Here is a 22,225-nt window from a genome sequence, read left to right as displayed (position 1 = left end):
ACATGTTGATATGACATCTAAAGAGTTTAACGGGGAATACACGTGTAAAGCATTTGGTTAGATGACAACAAAAATATACAACAAATATCGTCTATAAGGTAATATTAGTGAGATGCGACAAATTACATGATTGAACCTCATCAAATTGAAACACATATATACATTATTGCATTTAACTAATAATTTTTTTTATTGACCATCTTCATTGGTTCGCGTGAATAAGAGATGTATATATGACAATCCACATTTAACATTCGCAAATGAATATGCAATATTATTTTGTACTAAGCTTATTATTCAAATCTTTACTTAAATAAGCATACTATTTAATACAACATATATTTTCTTAATTGGTAATCACGTGCAACGCACGTGTCAAAAAACTAGTTATCATAAATGCTTGAACTTTTTCTAAAAGGAAAATATAATTTTCTTCCATATTTGGTTTATTATTTCCTTAGAAGAAATGTTTGGAGATCTATAAATTGAAGATCCCTATTCTCATAGCATAACACAATAGAATTCACAATGTAGTTGTTTAGAAAGTTTTGTTTATGGAGAGATTTTCTCTCTACATTTTTTATGCTTTTTATTAGTTTTTAATTATGTAGACCAATGGTCATATCAAATAATAATATTATATCCTTTAGTATAGTTTTATGTGTCGTCTAATTTATCAACACTTATTTGCAATTGTAAGCTTTCTCATGACGCCCTAATCACCCTTCATAACCCAACACGATGGCCTTTCGACCCCTTGTTCCCTCAAACAATGATATGGCAATTCTGCAAACTTGCTTAAACATTCTGAGGCTATTTGTCCTTTCAAGTTAGGATCAATGATTTCTTCAACATTTCTTTTTTCACAACTCCTACAAGCCCACTCAACCAAATTCACTTGCCCACTTGGCAAGTTTAGATTTATTGTCGGCCTACCACATAACGCTTCAAACAGAACCACCCCAAAAGAATAAACATTTGATTTTACTGTCAATCATTGGCGCTTGTAGTATTCAGGATCTACGTACCCAAAATTTCCTTTCGCTGCAGTGCTAACATGGGTAGTATCTGTCCCACCTACTGAACCTACTTTGGACAACCCAAAATCAGACACCTTGGCAACCCATTTATCATCCAATAGGATGTTAGTTGACTTGACATCACGGTGAATGATCGTATGTTTGGTACCTATAGCAGCAAAATCTAACTTATCTTTTAAGTAATTTACTCAAAATTAAACAAATTGGATTGTAAATTGGTTGTTGGCTTGACATAAAACCCGAAATGACCCATCAAACTATTGAATCAAAACATGTAAAAATGCAATTCGAACAAACAAAATCCAATTTGGGAGGTTGAGTCAAGTTCTGCAAATTGTCTTTGACCTATTCTGACCCAATAATGATATGTTTATTAGTACTAATTTATTATTGATTACTTACCTGAATAGAGGTAATATAATCCTTTAGCTGCACCAATGCAAATGTCAAGGCGTTTCTTCCATCGAAGAGGAGCATTATCAGTATTGTACAAGTGATCACGGAGGGTTCCATTAGCCATGTAATCATAAACCAAGATCATCTCATTCTTATCATCACAATAACCAATTAAGGACACTAGATGTCGATGCCTTAGTTTTGATGATAACATCTCAATCTCTGTTTGGAACTCGCAAATCCCTTGCTTTGATGAAGGATTCGATCTCTTGACTGCAATTGTGATTGTACCATTGTCAAGGTACCCTTTATAAACATTACCAAAACCTTCATATCTAATCACAAATTTTTCATCAAAATTGTCGGTTGCGTTTTTTATCTCTGCTATTAAAAAGTATCGACACAGATCAGATGGTGGTGATGATGACTTGGTAACACTTGTGCCAGAATCTTTTGCCTCATTTCGTCGTCGCGAAATTAAGAAACCCAGAATCGAGAAAAAAACAATACCGCTAGTCACACCTGTGATGATAGCAACAATGATATGCCATGATATTCTTTTCTTCTTGTTGTTAGGAAAAGTTAGTGAAGCCATCGGAGCTTCTGAGGAAAATTCAGGAGTCAAGGCGGCAGGATTTCCGTTTGCTTTTGAGGGCAATTCATGAATTCTAGACTCCCAATTGCATCACCCAATTTGAAAATTTCTAAGCCATTTAAGATAGCATTTGAATACGCTGATTCTAAGGTAGCATTAGCATACACAACTTTTGTTTTCATGTTAGGACTCAATTCAAGCGTAATATTTTGCTTGTTTCGTCGGTCGTCTAGGTCAGTCACATTCACCACGTAGTCTCTGTAAATCGGGAATCTCCAGCCGCCACTCCATTCAACTACTTTCGCTGCTCGCTCTGCCATTTGGTTTCCAATGTATATGTCGAAAAACCTGTGGTTCACTCCCTTAACTTCCGGCTGAATCTCACAAAAATGGAGCCTGAAAAGATAATAGAAACCAAAGTTTAGAGGGAATTCCCAATGTAGGCTCTTGCTGTAATTGGCCATGGTCCTAGTGGTTGTGTAAACTATCATCGGCGCAGAGTAAGCGGGGTTTCAGAAGTGTCAGTGATGTTGGCATCATTAAAATGAGGAGTTTGATAGCCGAATCCAACAACAAATTCATCATCTGAATCCCATACACGATACATCCTTGTATCGTATGTGCTAGCAACTGAATTTACTCCCAAGTTCAGCCTGTACAAAGTTTCAAGAGCAGTGTTGTTATTGATGTAATAAAAATCATTCTGGCGCACCAATTCAATGCGATGGTTTCCACGGATGTAGAGCTGGGTAGGCATGGCAAGTATCTCAATCCCATTAACAAAAGCTATTAGAGATAAGAATAATTATGTTAATAGTTAGTTAATTGTGTCAGAGTTAGTTAGTAGTTGCACATGCCATATGTGAGCTTATGTGATCTCATCTGTATAAAGCCAGATACATGGCCGCATTCAATAAATAATAATAATTCTTCTTTTTCCTAAACTCTCTCCTTCTAAAGTTAGCATATCACAGAGCAATCTACATTCTATCATGGTATCAAAGCCACTATCGATGTTCTAGATCGTCTTCCGCAGAGAGTGATCCTCTTAGCAAGTGCTAGGATCCGTCAATGGCGGAATTAACAGTTGCCACCCTTGAACATCATTATCCTCTGTATCTGAAGTCTTCAGACACACCTGGTATTGCTTTACATACGGTCAAACTCACAGGACCAGAAAACTATGGCTTGTGGAGTCGATCGATGAGGCTAGCCCTATTGGTGAAGAATAAACTTGGTTTCGTTGATGGAACCTGTTTGAAGTCCACATACAAAGGAGATTTAGCTACACAATGGGAAAGGTGTAATGGTGTGGTTTTGTCATGGATCAGTATCACATTAGCTCCTAATTTGCTGCCTACAATCATGTATGTTTCGAATGCTAGGAGAATCTGGGAGGATTTCAAAGAGAGATTCGATAAATCAAATCTCATAAGAGTTTATCAACTATGGGCAGAAGTTGCAAACCTGAAGCAAGGTACTGATTCTGTTACTGATTATTACTCTAAGATGAGAGATCTTTAGGATGAATTGGATATGATAGTGTTTTCCCCTTGCTGTGAATGTGTTGAGGCTAAGTCATATATAAGTCATCTTCATCAACAAAGGTTGTTGATGTTCTTAATGGGATTGAATGAGACATCCAGTCATGTGAGGAGTGATATTCTTCTGAAAACAGAAACACCTAGTGTAAATCAAGCCTATTTCATTGTAGTGCAAGAGGAGAGTCAACATGTACTAGGGGTGGTAGAATCCAACAAAGAACCACTCACACTGTTAGCTGGAAGAGGGCAACACTACAAAGGAAAGAAACCACTATTGGCGACTGCATGTGAAATATGTGGATTTAAGAACCATCTCACTGCTGATTGTTATAGGTTGGTTGGATATCCATCAGACTTCAAGAGCAAGAGAAAACCTGCACAATCAGGTCATTATCAAACTGGAACACCAGGTCCTTATCAAACTGGAATGGGCAATTGCAGATCCACACAACAATGTTCCTATCAGACTGGTATGGGCAGTTTCAATTCAAGCACTCCAAATCACACGGGGAACTCCAGACTTTATGCTAATAATGCAGCAGCTGACAGACCAATTCAGGATCACATTAAGCTAAGCAATAAGGAGTTAGATCAGTTCAGGAATTTGGTGCATAACAAAGAGCAACATGAGTACAATGCCAACCTAGCAGGTAATGTGTTACTTCTACCAAAATTCTCCGCATTTGAATGAATTATTGACTCAGGGGCAACACACCATGTCACATCATGCAAAAACATATTACATGATTTAAAAGGATTGGAGGGGTCCAACACACTACAGTTACCTACAGGGAAAAAAGCAGGAATAATGAACACTGGAAACTCAACTATTCTAGGCGACATGAACTCGACAAATGTTCTATATGTGCCAGAATTCAAGTTCAATTTACTCTCAGTTACAAGACTTACTAAGGACCTATCTTGCAGCATTAGTTTCTTCCCTAATTTCTGTACATTGCAGGATTTTTACAGTGGCAAGGTGATTGGGATTGGTAGAGAACACAATGGTTTATATATGTTAAAAGATGAAGTACCTGCAGTAATTGGTGCAACAATAAAACCTGATAATCACATTGATTTGTGGCACATCAGACTTGGACACCCTTCACTTAAGGCTATGCAACACATTTTATCCCTCAAGGATCATACAGATGTTAGGAGACATAATAATTGTCAAACTTGTCCCTTAGCTAAGCAATGTAGATCAGTATTTCCTGAAAGTCATAGCAAATCAACTAAGTGTTTTCAACTTATGCATGTAGATGTCTGGGGACCTTACAGAACCCCCACCTATGACAAAAAGCAATATTTTGTTACAATTATTGATGATTTTAGTAGATTTACTTGGGTTTGTCTCATACAATGTAAAACTGAAGTTCACATCATTTTGAAGGACTTCTTGATAATGGTCAATACACAATTTGGTGTCAAAGTACAGACTCTTAGATCAGATAATGGTACAGAATTTTTTAATATCAAATGTAGTAATCTCTTGTCCTCTCTTGGTATTGTGCACCAAAGTTCATGTGCTTACACCCCACAGCAAAATGGGGTAGTAAAAAGGAAGCACGGACACATAATGAATATTGCAAGGGCTTTGAGATTTCATAGTGGAATGTCTATTAGATATTGGGGACATTGTGTTAAAACAACTATTTATTTGATAAACAAAATTCCTACTGGAGTGTTGAAAGGGAAGTCCACACATGATATGCTATATGGGAAAGAACCTGCTCTGAATCATTTAAGGGCATTTGGATGCTTGTGTTTTGCTTCAATTCTTCCTAGAATGGATAAATTTGCTCCTAGAGCCAAGAAGGCATCCCTCATAGGGTATTCAGAAACTCAGAAAAGATATAGACTATTGGACTTGGAAAGTCATCAGGTGTTTATTAGCAGAGATGTGACCTTCATGGAGCATATTTTTCCTTTCAAAGACAGTATTGGTGCTTCATCTGATACTGCATTGCCTATCCAACATGATCAAGATATTGTTAAGTACAACTGAAGCTGAGGTCTGTCCTGCCAGACAAGCAATGCCTGGTAGTCTCATTATTCCAGACCTTGCTGAAGCTACTGAGTCATCATCTGTAGAGAAAGGTGGTCCAGTTGATCAAATTCCTGATACAGCTACTACACCAGTAGAGTCTGATATTGAGGAAGATTTTCCTCCAGGAGTTGGAGACATTGATACGGCATCACCAGTTGAAGATACTAGAAGAACTGGTAGAGTACCAAGACCACCACTATGGCATAGGGATTATATAAGGCCTCACAAAATCAACTCTAGTCGTCTCTATCCTATTGCAGACTACCTGTCCTATTCTAACATGAGTGATACTTATCAATCCTATGTAGCAGGCTTTTCAGTTGATGTGGAACCTTTAACATTTCAGGAAACATCTGTTTCTCAACACTGGATTGATGTCATGCAAGCTGAGGTTAGTGCTTTGGATCAAAATAAAACCTGGATCATAGTTGACTTACCAGATGGCAAGCAGGCCATTGGATCAAAGTGGGTTTTTAAAATCAAGCACAAGGCTAATGGTGACATTGAAAGATACAAAGCACGACTAGTTGCAAAAGGCTTTAATCAAAATGAAGGTCTAGATTATCATGAAACCTTCTCTCCAGTAGCCAAAATGGTCACTGTGAGAACAGTAATAGGTGTTGCAGCATCTCACAACTGGCCCTTGTTTCAAATGGATATTCATAATGCTTTTCTACAAGGGGATTTATCTGAGGAAGTTTACATGTATTTGCCTCAGGGTTTCCAAAGGCAGGGGGAGAACAAAGTATGTAAACTACTCAAATCCTTGTATGGACTTAAACAAGCCTCAAGACAATGGAACCTCAAGAAAATGGAACCTCAAGCTGACTGAGGCCCTGGTTGAAGCAGGATATGTACAGAGTCCCTATGACCATTCTTTATTCACCAAGAAGGAGGGCATTGCGGTAGCTGTGGTCCTAATCTATGTTGATGATGTACTGATTACAGGTAACAACAGCAAGTTAATTCAAGACACAAAAGAAGCATTACACATCAAATTCAGCATGAAAGACCTTAGAGATCTCAAGTATTTTCTAGGGATTGAAATATTGAGGTCTAAGACAGACATTCTTCTCAACCAAAGAAAATATGCTTTGGAATTGATATCTGAATCAGGTTTAAGTGGTTCTAAACCAACTGCTACACCTTTGGAGCCAAACAAGAAATTTACTACAGTTGAGTATGATGAACTCACTGGAAACACAGATGATGTTATATACAAAGATGTTACAGTCTATCAAAGACTCATTGAGAGGTTGTAATATTTGACTACAACAAGGCCTGACATAAGTTTTGCAGTACAACTCTTGTCCCAATTTATGCAGAAGCCTAAAGTTTCTTACTGGGAAGCAGGTCTAAGGTTGGTAAGATATATCAAGGGTTGTCCAGGACAAGGGATATTGCTGAGCAGCACTCCCAGCACACAACTGGAAGCCTTTTGTGACTCAGATTGGGCATCATGTCCTAACATTAGGAGGTCAGTGTCAAGATATTTAGTGAAGTTGGGAAACTCAATCATATCTTGGAAGTCCAAGAAGCAGCATACTGTGAGCAGAAGCTGAGTACAAGAGCATGGCACCTGCAGTCTCAGAGATCATTTGGTTAGTAGGGGTCTTAAAGGAGCTAAATGTGGTCATTGACACGCCTGTAAAACTATACTGTGACAACAAAGCAGCAATTCAAATCAGTGTCAAACCTATTTTTCATGAACGGACAAAGCACATTGAGATTGACTGCCATTTTATGAGAGAGCAGATTAAAGGTGGACTCATTCACACGGAGTATGTCAACACTAAAGAGCAACTGGCAGATGTACTTACAAAGGGCTTAGGTGCTGCACAACACCATCTCCTACTGAGCAAACTAGGAGTGTTTGATGCATACAAAAGCTCCAGTTTGAGGGGGAGTATTAGAGATAAGAATAATTCTACTAATAGTTAGTTAATTGTGTCAGAGTTAGTTAGTAGTTGCACATGCCATATGTGAGCTTATGTGATCTCATCTGTATAAAGCCAGATACATAGCCACATTCAGTAAATAATAATCATTCTTCTTCTCCCTAAACTCTCTCCTTCTAAAGTTAGCATATCACAGAGCAATCTACATTTTATCAAAAGCACAAGAGTTTGGCGAGGGAGAAAAGGTCACATTAAGAATCTGAGTTTCATCAACATTAATGACAAATTCTTTTCGAAGAGCTTTACTCGAATCGGTAACTGCAGCGAGAGCGCTGAAGTTACTCAAGAGGGTTAAATGATTAATTGTGATGGAGAAAAAAGATTCAGCTTTGTTGAAGACAGAGTAATTGGTGGGGTAAAAATAGAGACGGAGGAATTTGGCGCCAGGGGAAACACGGAAAGTGTAAGTGAATCGAGATTTCATGATACGAGCACCAGTCGTATAAGAAACTCTTTTGACTGAAGGATTCTTTTCTGATGGTGTGGCTGTTGTGGATATGCTTGAGAAGTTGGAAGGTAAGAAATTTGGGAAGTAGGTATCAGTATCCCATTGACGGTCATCAGTTTCATCGATGGTGGCTGATGGTGCGCCACAGTTGAGCAAGACAAAGATAGTGGCGTTATACGGTGGCGGCGTGGTAGAAATAGTGGCCGTTATGAGTTGTAAGAAGAGAAAGGAAATTAGAGCAATGGCTAACATGGCGTTGTCTTGAAAAACTATGTACGTGCTATTTGTTGTGCAGATATATACAGTAGCTGTTCGAAGATCAAGTCATTACTAATTTTCTGTATAAAAAACCGACATCATTTTGTTTAAGTTTTGTACAAAAAATAAATACCAAAAGTAACTTATTATAAGTGCACCAAATAAATGGAGTAAAAATCAGTGAGGCAAGAGTTGCCTTCATCGAAGAATATAAGTGAAATTACTATTAGGATTACTGCACTAAAGAAGGGGACCATATATGTACCCAAGAAAATACACAGAGAAATAGAAATGGTAAAGGAAAAGTTGTTAATTGGGGGTGTACATCTTTTTCTCGTAGGCAATGGATGCTGCCTTTCATTTTCATAATAATCTTTGTTATGTCCCACTGGAGCAATAGTCGACATGCTTGAAAGGAAAGGTTTTGGGTTATTTTCTTTGGAATTTGGATGATTCTTTGTTAAATTGACCAAAGACTTTTCAACATCAACGGAAAAATGAGGTGGGAAAAAAAAAATACTCTCCTTCCCAACCACAATATTTGTCACATTATTTTGTTTACAAGTGCATTACTCTCTTAGTCCCATAATTGATCATTTTAAAAAAAATATTTATTTCAAATTTTATTTCACCCTTATAATTAATACTCTTTGGAAGCCTAAACAAATTTAAGACCCGTTTGGCCTAAAGAATACTTGGGAAAAACATGGAAGGTGATATTTGATCATATAACTTGACAAATATATTTGTCAAGTATCTCAAGTTCTCAAATACTAGAAAAAATTAGTATTTGGGCAATGTTCTAATATTTGGGAATTTTAAAAATTCAAAAATTACCTCAAACGTTTATATTTTATAAAAAAAAAATATCCATTATTTATTAATTCCAACTAATATTTGTAACTCCAGAAAAGTTTGAGTTCTAATTTGAGTGAAGAATTGAGAAAAGGAACAATTTGTGTTTAATGGGTTATAATTATAGTTGAATCAATAACAAGTTTGAATTGGTGACTAATGTATTGTTTTGCCTATATTGTTATTTTGTTATTGTTGATGGTTAACAATTATATTAGTTATAAGGTTATTTTTTAATGGAACATATTCATTATAAAATGATATTACAAATTTATGGGCATTTTTAATAGGAGTAATTTTTAAAACTTATGGGTATAAATCATATTTTTTGAAAGAGTAAATATTTTTGGGAAAATTTGAGGCCAAACACATGGTGAAACTTCACCAAAAACTTCACTCAGATATAATTTACCAAGAATATTTGAGAACTTGGGGCCAAACACTAGCTTAGAAATTCCAAAAGTTCATTAATTACGCTGTATCTATTTCAATGTTACTATTCATATGCTCTATGTTACTCTCTTTGTCCCTATTTACTTGTTTATTTTTGATTTAGTATACCTATTAAGAAAATAATAATTGACATAATTAATTTATCATTTTATTCCTATTAACTGATAGAATTCCACAATCAATTTACTCATTAAAGAAGTTCTAGACTTTTTCAAAAACATTAACTCTCTAAATAATTTGAGGGTATAATAGGTAAAAAAATATTATCTTTTCTTAATTTGTCAAAAATGACAAGTAAAAAAGCAAAGTTGGACGAGTACAAAGGCACAGAGAGTATTAAACATATTTTTCATAAATTATCTTGATGTGCATTAATATGAATGAAAGATAAATTAGTAAAATTGATCATCTTATTTATAATTTTTTAAGCACCATGTAAAATGGAATGTAATCAACTAATATGGGACTGAGAAAGTATGTGCTTTAACTATCACATCCTTATAAAAAAGTTAATTTGAATATTTAGTATTTCCAAAAATAATTATTACTAAAGACAAAATGAAAAGAATATACTCAATTATGTCTTGAATTTCTAAAATGACAAATATTTTAGATCATCTAATTTTAAAAAAGACGATAAGAGTAATATCTACTTTTGCCTGACATATGAAATGTATGTTCTCATAGGACGTTAACCTTTTGTTTTGGTAATAATAATTCTGTAAAAAGTTGTGGATCCTGAATTTCTGGGAAAAGAAATACAATTTGTTTGTACAGTTAATTAATAATTCCACCCCTTTATTAATTTACTTTTTCTTTCATCCGGATGACTAGTCAAAGTCTTTGTGTTTTTGCACTGTTAAGTTGCAAGTGAATTAGGAAAGGTATTTATTCTTGATGTGATTAATTTGTTTCCTTCTGCTTAAAAATCTTCTCCGTAGGGTAGTATGAATGGAATTTCACTAGTCTATCCAAAGAGAGTGTGAATAGTAATTCTCTAAATTTTGAGAAGTACTATTCAACTCTCTAAATATGAAGAATAGAGAGTGATAAGGAGGTGGGTTAGAGTGCCAATTCTTTATTTTACTTTTCAAATATAGAGTAGAAAGTAAAATAGAAGTGGATTGGAGATGACCTGAATCTCACAAAAATAGAGCCTGGAATTCCCAATCCAGGCCGAGTAAATCAAGAAAAGACAATTTTTTTTACTTTTTATACCCTCAATTAATTACTTTGAAAAAAGGTAAAACTTTTTGAAAATCTTGAATTTTTAATTCATCCACTTCATAATTAATAGGGGTAAAATGGTAAACTCAATCAATCATTATTTTCTTAATTAGTGTGTCAATTCAAAAGTGGACAGATAATTAGGGACAGAGGGAGTATCTATTTTGCATTTATTAACCAATGATATGCAATGTCCTCTTAGTTAATACTCCCTCCGTCCCATATTATAAGTCACCTTTTTCTTTTGCACTTGCATTAAGAAATAAGATAATATTACTCAATGTTTGTTTATGATAACTTTGTAATAAATGATAAAATGTTAGATTTCAAAAATATAAATGCATTTAGATGACTATTTAAATTTTACTTTTTGGAGCCAATTTTTTCACCAATTGATCCAAAAAAATTTTAAAAATCAAGTTTTTGTCACCTCAATTTTTCTATATATTTTGTGTAAAATGTTTTTTTTATATTTTTATATATAAATTCTTAAAACAAACATGACAACATCACAAAATATTCAAATTTCATTGCTTCAAATTGATCTAAATTTCCTGCTGAATCAGATGTTATTGATAATGAAATTAGACGACAAATGAATTGTAGTTCTAGTTCGACTAATCATTTATTTTTTTATTTAAATGGTGCATAACTCCTTTATTTGGATCTTGATTTTTCTCAATTTGGCCTTCACATGTTTTGGTTGAGTCTTCTATTTTTACATCCTTTGAACTTTTTGAAATGTCATCTTCCTTGATAAAATTTGTTGAAGCTTCAACTTTCAAGATTATTTTTAAATTTTTTTTCATCTTTTATTTTTAATTTGTTTGTTGATATTTTTTTTCAAAATCAGATTTTATAGAATAAGTAGTGAATAAAGAAAGTAGTTAATTAATGAATGAAGTACTCTCCTAATGAAATTAATTACTTGTAGATTTCCTAAGTTAGTCAAAGTAAATACATTTTCAAGATTAATTAATCAATCAATCAAGGGTATAATGGGCAAAATATGATAATTTATGCATAAATTTTATAAAATGACATATATTGTGGTCCAACTATTTTTAGAAAGGGGTGACTTATAATATGGGACGGAGGGAGTATGATTAGGGGAGAATAGTAACCTCTAGTCCCCTTCTCTTGGGTGAGGATATTATTTATTTTGATCGACTTTATGTTAAGTACGAAAGATGATTAGCGAAAAAAGAAAAAAAAAATAGCATGTTCTCTTATATATGACATTAACCTTTTAATTTCTTCTTGATAATTTTGTGACGAAGTTGTGGATCCCTCCAGATTCCTCTTTGTATTATTGTGTACAAGTGACAATGACATGTCAAATAAGAATCCTGAATTATTTTAGGTAGGAAAAGAAATAATTGATTCTATATTTTGCTTTTTATATAATTTCACGTGAATAGAATCTCTCTTTACGTTTTTTTGTTTTACTTCAGATCCTTGGAAGTTTAAATTTTCTTATCCAAAATGTGTACTCAATAGAGTTCAAATTATGTATTTCTTTATATATGTTTTTATTTTAGATGCAATGACTATTAGAGTAATTTCGATTGAGTATTTCCTCTTTTTCAAATCAAATTTGTAAACATAATTAAGGGAAACTTCATCATTAATTTTTATCCAAATAAAAAAGTTTAGCCTCTAATATAATGGATTCCTGTAAGTTGTCTTTTACAAGTTTGACCTGTAAAAAAATGATACAAAGAATTGGACCTTAAACCTGAAAAGCCTAAAACATTTCAATATTTCATCGACCCAATGGATTTACAATCTCAGAGAAAATGGCAACGTTGTTCAAATTGGCACTCCTACTGTACTGACCGACATGGACATACCATTGCTTGTCAGTTTTCTTTCAATTTCACTTATCTCATCTTCATTCGTCCTTACATTAGCATCACCATTAATAATCAATGGAAAAGAAGGGTTTACGTATCCATCCACCTCATTATCTGCACCCTCTTGGAGCTGTAATGCAAATTCTAAACTTCTCACAACATCACCCATTGATGGCCTTTCGACGCCTTGTTCCGTCAAACAATGATATGCCAATTCTGCAAACTTGCTTAAGCATTCTCAGTGTTGTACAAGTGATCACGGAGGGTACCATTAGCCATGTAATCATAAACCAAGATCATCTCATTCTTATCATCACAATAACCAATTAAGGACACTAGATGTCGATGTCTTAGCTTTGATGATAACATCTCAATCTCTGTTTGGAACTCGCGAATCCCTTGCTTTGATGAAGGATTTGATCTCTTGACTGCAACTGTGATTGTACCATTGTCGAGGTACCCTTTATAAACATTACCAAATCCTCCATATCCAATCACAAATTTTTCATCAAAATTGTCTGTTGCATTTTTTATCTCTGCTATTAAAAAGTGTCGGCACAGATCGGATGGTAGTGATGATGACTTGGGAATACTTGTACCATGATCTTTCCCCCCAGTTCGTCGGGAAATTATGAAACCCAGGATTGAGAAAACAACAATACCGCTAGTCACACCTGCGATGATAGCAACAATGATATGCCATGATATTCTTTTCTTCTTGTTGTTGTTTGGGAGTGGTGGTGATTTGATCGAACCTTCTAAGGGCAATTCAGGATATGGAACGGCCAGATTTCCATTTGGATCGCTCAATTTGAAAATTTCCAAGCCATTTAACATAACAATATCATACACAGCTCTAGTTTTCATGTTAGGTCGCAATTCAAGCCACACTTTGTCCTTGCTTAGTCGGGCATCTGGGTCTCTCACATACACCACGTAGTCTCTGTACGTTGGGATTCCCCAGCCGCTACTTAGTCCAACTTGTTTTTCTGTCGTTTGGTTTCCAATGTATATGTCGAAAATCCTGTGGTTTGTTTTCCGGCTGATTCTGATAAAAATGGAGCCTGAAAAGATAATAGAAACCAGAATCTAGAGGGAATATCCAATCCAGGCTTTGGCTGTTATTGGCCATGGTCCTAGAGGTTAAGTAAACTATCCTGGGCAGGGGCGGCTCAACGTAATTGGGGGCCTAAAGCGAAATTTCAATTCGCGGCCTAAAATATAAATAACCTTTATATACGTATTTATTCAAAAATTAATTTTCTTATACTATTTAGATGAAAATTATTAGTATTTAATAGTATATATTATTTTTTCAGTTACTAGTTTTAGATAAGATTTTATCAACTCAACATTGAAAAACATCATTTAAGTGAGGCAATTACTATATGTATTGTTAACATAATGCTATAAGTGATAAGTTGATAAATATTAAATAAAGATAAGAGTTAGAACCATAGAATTTAACTCAAAAAGTTGATGACTTGGTATACCTCATTTTAATATGCTTGAAACTAAAATTTAAAAAGAAATAAAAAAGAATTTGTAATTCACTTTGTTCAACACTTTTCACTATTAATTCTTATTTTTAACGTAATACAAAAAATGTTAAAGTGGATAAAATAATTTATTTTAAAAAAAATTACACTTTTTATCATAAATAATCATTTTTTTCTATAAAAATTTTAGCACATAATTTATTCTTAATAAAAATTTGGGGCCCTCGAAATTTGGGGGCCTAAGGCAAAGGCCTTATTTTCCAAACCACAGAGCTGGCCCTGATCCTGGGCGCAGCATAAGACGGGGTTTCAGTAGTGTAAGTGATGTTGACATCAAATTTAGGAGTTTGAAAGCCATATACAACAACAAACTCCTCATCTGAATCCCATACACGATACATCCCTGTATCCTCCGTGCTAGCAACTGAATGTCCTCCCACGTTCAGCCTGTACAAAGTTTCAAGAGCAGTGTTGTTATAGATGGAATAAGGATCATTCTGGCCAACCAATTTGATGTGATTATCTCCACTGAGGTAAAGATTGGTGGGCATGGAAACTATCTCAATCCCATTAACAAAAGCATAAGAGTTTGGCGAGGGAGAAAAGGTTACATAGAGTATCTGAGTTTCATTAACATTAATGACAAATTCTTTTCGAACAGCTTTACTAGAATTGTTACTTGCAGAGACTGTGTAGAAAGCGCTGAAGTTACTCAAGAGGGTAAACTGATTAGCAGTGACTGAAAATAAATAAATTGATTTGTCGTAGCCAGAGTAATCGGCGGGGTAAATATAGAGACGGAGGAATTTGGCTCCAGGGGAAACACGGAAAGTGTAGGTGAATTGAGATAGCATAATACGGGTGCCAGTCATATAAGGAACTCTATTGACTGAAAGGTCTTGTTCAGAAGCTGTGGTTGTTGTGGATATTCTTAAAAAATTGAAAGGTAGGAAATTTGGGTAGTGGGCATCTGTATACCATTGACGGCCATCGATATCTTCAATGGGGGCTGCTAATTTTGTGCCTTCCAATACTCTGCCACAATTCAGCAAAAGATTGTCTGTGGCATTGTAATCGTACAGTGGCGTGAGAGTCATAGTGACTGTCATTAGATGTAATAGGAGAGAGGAAATCAGAGCAATGAATAACATGGCGTTGTTCTGAAATTTCTCTGCTATTTGGTGTACAGATATCTACTTCTTCAATGATCAAGTCATTCTGTTATTTCAATTTTTCTGGAGAAAAGACCCAAGATAGTCCCTTATTTTTGGATTAAGACTCAAAGTCATTTTTGAGTTTTCACATGGAGCATTAACAGTCGCTTATGTTTGTAATATTGGTGCACTTTTGGTCCTTCTTCAAAATTTTGCCTATTTTTTAACAATGAATTTATTCATAATTTATGTATTGAATGTTTAATCGTTATTTTATATATTTAGTAGAAATAATAACTCCATGTGAGAGATTGTGAGAAGAAAAACATTTTATTTTATTTAGTAGAAATCGTATTGCAGGTAAAGTCGAGAGGTTCTCACGACAATTTCACGTACAATAGTACAATTTTTCCTTTTCTTGCAATGTCATATGTTAAAATGTTCTTAGTTTAGCTGCAATAATATTTATACTGAACAGAACAATGTGTTATTCTTCTCACCTTCTCTCATATAGAATTATTATTTCTACTAAATATATAAAAACACGATGGGACATTCCTTACATAAAATTATGAACAAAACTAATGTTAAAAAATAGATAAAAGTTTAGGGAAGGACCAAAAGTGCACCAACATTGCAAACATGAGGAACTATTAGTGCTCCATGTGAAAACTCAAGAATGACTTTGAATTTAACCCAAAGATGAGGGACTATTTTGAGCCTTCTCTCGATTTTTCTGTATTAAAAACTGACGTTCACCTAGACCATTTTGTTCAAGTTTTGTACAAAAACAATTACCAAAATTATAGTAACTGATATAAAAATCTATTTATTATTATATGCGTGTATAACTAAACTTAACAAGGATACAAAGCAATACTGATCATCTTTTAAGTTTTTATTTTTCCTTCAGCATTTTAAGAGCATATTTGACATTGTTGTTAGATGCCAAAAAATACTTATTTTGAGAAAATAAATATTTTTATTGAAAATTAAGTGTTTGGCAAATCTATAAATTGTTATTAAATGAAAGCAGAAGCAGTTTCTTTAGTGAACGGAAAGAAGCTTAAAATTTCTGCAAGCAGAAAAGTTATTCTTTTCAAGACTAAAATATCTCTTCCTTATATATATACATATTTGCTAATGTATCTCTTATTAATTAATTAGCACATCTCATAGGTTTATTAAGTTTATAATAATTTTTTATTTTTATTTTATGTTTAAAAATTATTATTTTATATTTTATATATTATTTGTAGAATTAGAAAAAAAAAGTAAAAATAATATTTTTGCAAGATTAGAAAAGAAAATAACAATTAAAGATTCAGTCCTCCCAAAAAAAGTATAATATTAATTGAAAATTTGAATATGTATATTTTAATTTAATTGAAAAATTTATAATAGTGGTTTAAAATAGTTCCTCTCTATAAAATAATCTTAATATTAAAAGTACATTAACACTTGTTGTTTTTCGTAATTGGACTCTAGAAAGCATATTTTTAGAAAAAAATAATCAAATATAGTTTGCTTATAAAAAAATATTTTTCAAATGAATTAACCAAACACAAATTATTATTTTTTAAAAGTACTTTTCTAAAAAGTCATTTTAAAAAAGGGAAAATTGTATATAATAGCAAACTATTAATTCAAATTAAATGTTATACTACAGTTTGATTTAATTGTAACTTGTAGCAAACAATTGTCATTCGCCTCTCTACCTAGGTTTTTCACTCGTCACTCTCGCCAGTCTCTCCCTCTCTTCTCTCACTTTATACAAACACAAATGTATAAAATACGTTTGTGTTTGTATAAAGCGAGAGAAAATTGTATATACAAATACGAATACATATATTTTCGTCCTATACATTTATAATTATACAAATATACATCTTTCCCTACCTAATTCCCTTTTGTCTTTCTCTTTTTCTCGCTTTATATAAACACAGATTATACAAATTACAATATATAATTTGTGTTGTATAAAGCGAGAGAGAGAGAGAGAGAGAGATTCGATATACAAATGTTTTATTTCGATTCAATTGTATACACATTCAAATTTTATGCAGATATACAAATACATAAAATTGAATTGAGAGGCTGTCAGCGATTTACACAAACAATAGGCTGCCAGCGATTTATACAAATGGTCTGCCAGCGAAATTATACAAATCTGAAGCTCATGCCAGCGAGTTATACAATTTGATGCTCATTATACAAACTATAGTTATAACATACAAATATGATTTTTATATTTGCTATATGCAAAAATTGCTCTTTAAAAATTACGTGTAGAAATAAATAGTTTTTAAACCCATGGCAAACATGCTCCAAGTAAAAAGTTGGTGGCCTAGACAAAGAATGACAAAGAAATTAAAGGTGCAAAGATTAGGAATTATTGCAGTTAAAATAGGGACTATATGAAAATATAAAAAGGAAAAGGAAACAATGAAATATGAAAGGTGAAGAAGACTTGGTAATCGGGGTAATCGGGGTCTATTTTTTTCTTGTAGCCCATGCAAACGATTTTTCTTACTAATAAAGATATTGCCTTTCATTTTCATATATATAGTCTTTATTATGTTCCATCTCAATAATTATACTGTATATATATTCCACTAGAGAGTAGGCCATATGAGTATAGACATACATGAAATAAAAGGTTTTGGGTTATTTTCTTGGAAATTTGGATGATTCTTTGTTAAATTTTGACTTGACTTGTCAACACTAAGGGAAAATGACAAGGAAATAAAAATTAAAGTATCTACTTTTGCATGTTTATTAAGCAATGATATGAGTGTCTTAGTTAATACTATATAATTAGTGGAGAATAGTAATCTCTAGTCCCTTTCTCGTATTAAATTTTTCCCTCTTCACACATGCATGCAATATTCTTAATCTTATTATTTATTTGCATTGTAGAGAAATCATAAAACTTGTTATCATTAATCAGCATGAATGATTGTTGTTAAACTCTAAAACAGAAAAATAAAAAAACTCGGAAAGTGATAAAAATAAACAAGAGAGTAGAGACGGTGGAAATGGAATGTATTATCATTTTATAATTAAAAATGTTATGTGAAAGTTATGATAACAAATATAATTAATATGAATTTATAAAAAAGAGGAAGAAAACAAAAGGAAAGTATCATTGATTTATATTTAAAAAAAAACTACTATTATTACTTGTATAATTGGAAGTGACTTTTCGGAAGAGCAAGTTCGAATAAAAATTATTTAAAATATGTATATAATATAAATTTTGTACAACAAATAGGAATGAAATTTATCCAAAATTAAAAATGATGGTCTTTTTATAAAATATAAAAGTTTTGGGGTGAGTTTTAAATTTGTAAAAATTCTCAAATACTAGAATTTGGCCCATATTTTTTTTTCTAGAACTTGGGAACTTGAGATGTTGTCTAAATATACTATTAGCCAAGTAATCACAAATTATATAGTCAAACACTAATTTCTAAATCTTCTCCAAATTTTTCAAGAGAATATTTATATATGGCCAAACGGCCCTAAATTTCTTATAAAACATTTTAAAAGTCCGTAAGTCTATATACTTAATTAAAATAAAGATTATCTGATCACATAAGAAAATCTACCGTTGGTTGAAAAATCAGTGATATCCAAGAGTTGACCCAGTCAAAGAAAGACAAGAGAAATTAAAGGTGCAAAGATAAGTAGAGATGACAATGGGATGGGGCGGGTTTAAGGTTGTGTGGTTGATGGGATATGGGGCGGGTTGAAGTAGATTTTTTCAAAAAAATTAATGCGGGCGGGCGGGTTACGGATATATGAGATATTATGTGGGTTTAAATTTAATTTTAACTTTTTATATGTTATAAGAGTGATAGAACAATATTTATTAAAATAATAACTTTAAAGCTTCTAAAATATTCAAGATATTAAATGAAAATGACTCAATTTCTTACATGTTTCTCAATTGACCTCTAAAAAATAAATTTTAAGTCACTATCCTCTTAAATTAATACAATTTAATGACAAAATGAATTTATTTTTCTGAATTTTATTTTTAGTGTCAAACTTAACTAGAAAAAAATATTACAAAAATTATGTGTGACGGCTTCATGTGGGGCGGGTCTATGCGGAGCGGGATGAGACAGATTGAAATTTAAAAAAAATATTATGTGGAGTGGAATGACGTGAATTAAATTTTTTACTGGTTAAACTCAATCCGTCCCGCACCACTCCACTGCCAATCTAAAAATTAGAAATTATTGCACTGAAAATGGGGACCATATATGTAACTAGGAAAATACAAAAACGAAAAAGGAATAATGAATAAAACTAGTTAATTGGTGTCTATTTCCATAGTCTTTGTTGTGTTCCACTCAATAATTATTTTTCACTGGAACAGTAGGCCATATGAGTATAGACATACGTGAAATAAAAGTTTTTTGGGTTGTTCTCTTTGGAATTTGAATGATTCTTTGTTAAATCTTGATATGACTTTTCAACACTAACGAAAAATGACAAGGAAAAAATTAAACAAGTATCTACTTTTGCATGTTTATTAACCAATGACATAAGATGAATGCGTGTTCTCTTCATTTGGTTAGGAATAGATTATCTCAAAATAATTAGAGCTTGTTTGGATCTAAAAAAGTATTATTCCTTTTAAGTCAAAAAAATTAAAGTAGTGAGAGACTACTTTTGGATTATAATCTTTTAAAGTCATTTTATACTTATTATAAGTTGTTTTTAACTTTGTGAAATAGTTGTTAACTTATCTTAAGTCATTTTTAACTTATTTAAGTTATTTTTATATTTGTCAAACAGTCCTAGTCTCCTAGAAGTTAAAAACTGACTTAAAAGTAAGTTTGACCAACTTTTAAGTCAATCCAAACACCCTTTTAGTCTCGGCATAAGTTATCCTATGATAAGTTATTCCACCATGTATGAGGGATAACTTATCATGTCACTAAGGTATAAATTGGTATGATAAATAATCTCAATATTGTCTAATACCTCCAACCAAACACAAAATAAAATAATCCTACATTTTGTCCTTAAAATAATTATAATTCATACCACACACCAAACGACTAATTAATAATAAGTGGAGGATGGTCACCTTATTAAGATGAGTAAGATTAGTAATTTAAGATATAGCCTCCTTATATGTATTTCTTCTAGATGAAAATATTATTTACTTTTATCTATATTATATAAGAAAACATGAAGGTCCTTAGCGAAAAAATAGAAAGATAGTATGTTCTTTTATGACATTAACTTTTTAATTTCTTCTTGATAATTTTGTGAAGGAATTGTGGATCCTCTATATTCATATTTGTATTATTTTGTACGAGTGATGATGACACATCAAAAAATCCTAACTTTTTAAAAAGTTACTATTATAAAGACGACTAGTCCAAGTCTTTGTGTTTTAGCTTTGTTATGGGCAAGTGAAATATGAAAGATATATTTTTTAATGTGATTAATTTGTTTTCTTCAGCTTAAAAATCTTCTCCGTAGGGCCATATCAATGGAACTTGACTAGTCTATCCAAGAAAAAATGGTGAAAGTATTTTATACGTAGCTTATATACTTCTGAATATTATTCGCTACAATCCATCGATATATATAATTGATAAATTCAACAAAAACATATCAATTTGGATGTTTGTGGAAATTCCGTGACAAGTTCATAATCACTCATATGGAGGTTGTGTTAACTCCTAATTACTCATATGGAGGTTGTATTAATTACTGTAGTAGAGATATGCTTTTTCAACTACCACTGAAAAATCAATTAAGTATTCAAGAGTTGGCCTCGTCAAACAATGACAGAGAAATTAAATGTGCAAATAATAGGAAATTATTGCACTAAAAATGGGAACCACATATGTACCCAGGAGAATACAAAAAGGAAAAAAAACAATAGAAATTAAAAGGAAAATAAAAATAAAAACTGTTAATTGGGTGTCTATCTTTTCTTGTAGGCCATACAAAAGACTTTTCTTAATGCAAGTCTTTTTCTATGTTCCGCTCAATAATTCCTCTTGGCCCATATAGACTGAAGACTTACGTGATATGAAAGGTATTGAATTATTTTCTTTCGAATTTTTGGATGATTCTTTGTTAAATTTTGAACTGACTTTTCAACACTAAAGAATAATGAAAAGGAAAAAAAATGTGTATCTACTTTTGCATGTTTATTAACCAATGATATAAGAGGTATTTTCTCTTACGACATCAACTTTTTTTTCCTTTTAATAATTCTTTGAAAAGGTTGTGGATCCCTCCATGTTCATATTTGAATATTATTATACATGAGTAACGATGACACATCAAACGAGAGTCGTGTATTTCAGGTAAGCAAACAAATAATTACTTGCTGTAAAGTAATTAATAATTCCATCCCTAGCTTGGTTTGATTTGTTTTATTTATCAAAACTGAGAGGGTAGATGCAAAACATACATCCACTGTATGGTCTGTAAATCTCTAAATCAGAGGTCTCAAGTTTATGTTTTGAGTATGAAAAAATTCTTAGTTGGAAGAGCTTCCTTTCGAATGAGGTCATACGCAGCACAAATCTAAATTAGTTGGGCTTTAATATAAATATCAAATGGGAAATAAAAAAGCAAAAGATGCAAAACAAACAAAAAGAGGAAGCAAAGTTCACCCAACAAAATATAGTGAAACTATTTTATAGCTTATATACTTCTGAATAATGGCTTCAATTCATCTACATATATAATAAGGACATAAATTCAACAAAGGAAAAAGAAAACAGAGAAGAACTAATATGTAATTTATCATACTAGTTGTAACAATCTCATCGACCCGATGGATTCAAAATCTCTGAGAAAATAGTGTCACTCTTCAATTTGTCATCACTATTACTGGTCATGGATGTAG

General features: G+C 32.6%; 1 pseudogene; it reads right to left on the bottom strand.

The window, feature by feature from the left end:
• Positions 1–22,225, bottom strand: part of LOC125847492 (receptor-like protein kinase FERONIA) — a 53,132-nt pseudogene that overhangs the window by 7,140 nt on the left and 23,767 nt on the right.

Source organism: Solanum stenotomum, chromosome 12, assembly GCF_019186545.1.
Source record: "Solanum stenotomum isolate F172 chromosome 12, ASM1918654v1, whole genome shotgun sequence".
Lineage (NCBI taxonomy): Eukaryota > Viridiplantae > Streptophyta > Magnoliopsida > Solanales > Solanaceae > Solanum > Solanum stenotomum.
The sequence above is the reverse complement of the archived record's forward strand: the minus strand, read 5'-3'. Positions and strand labels throughout refer to the sequence as shown.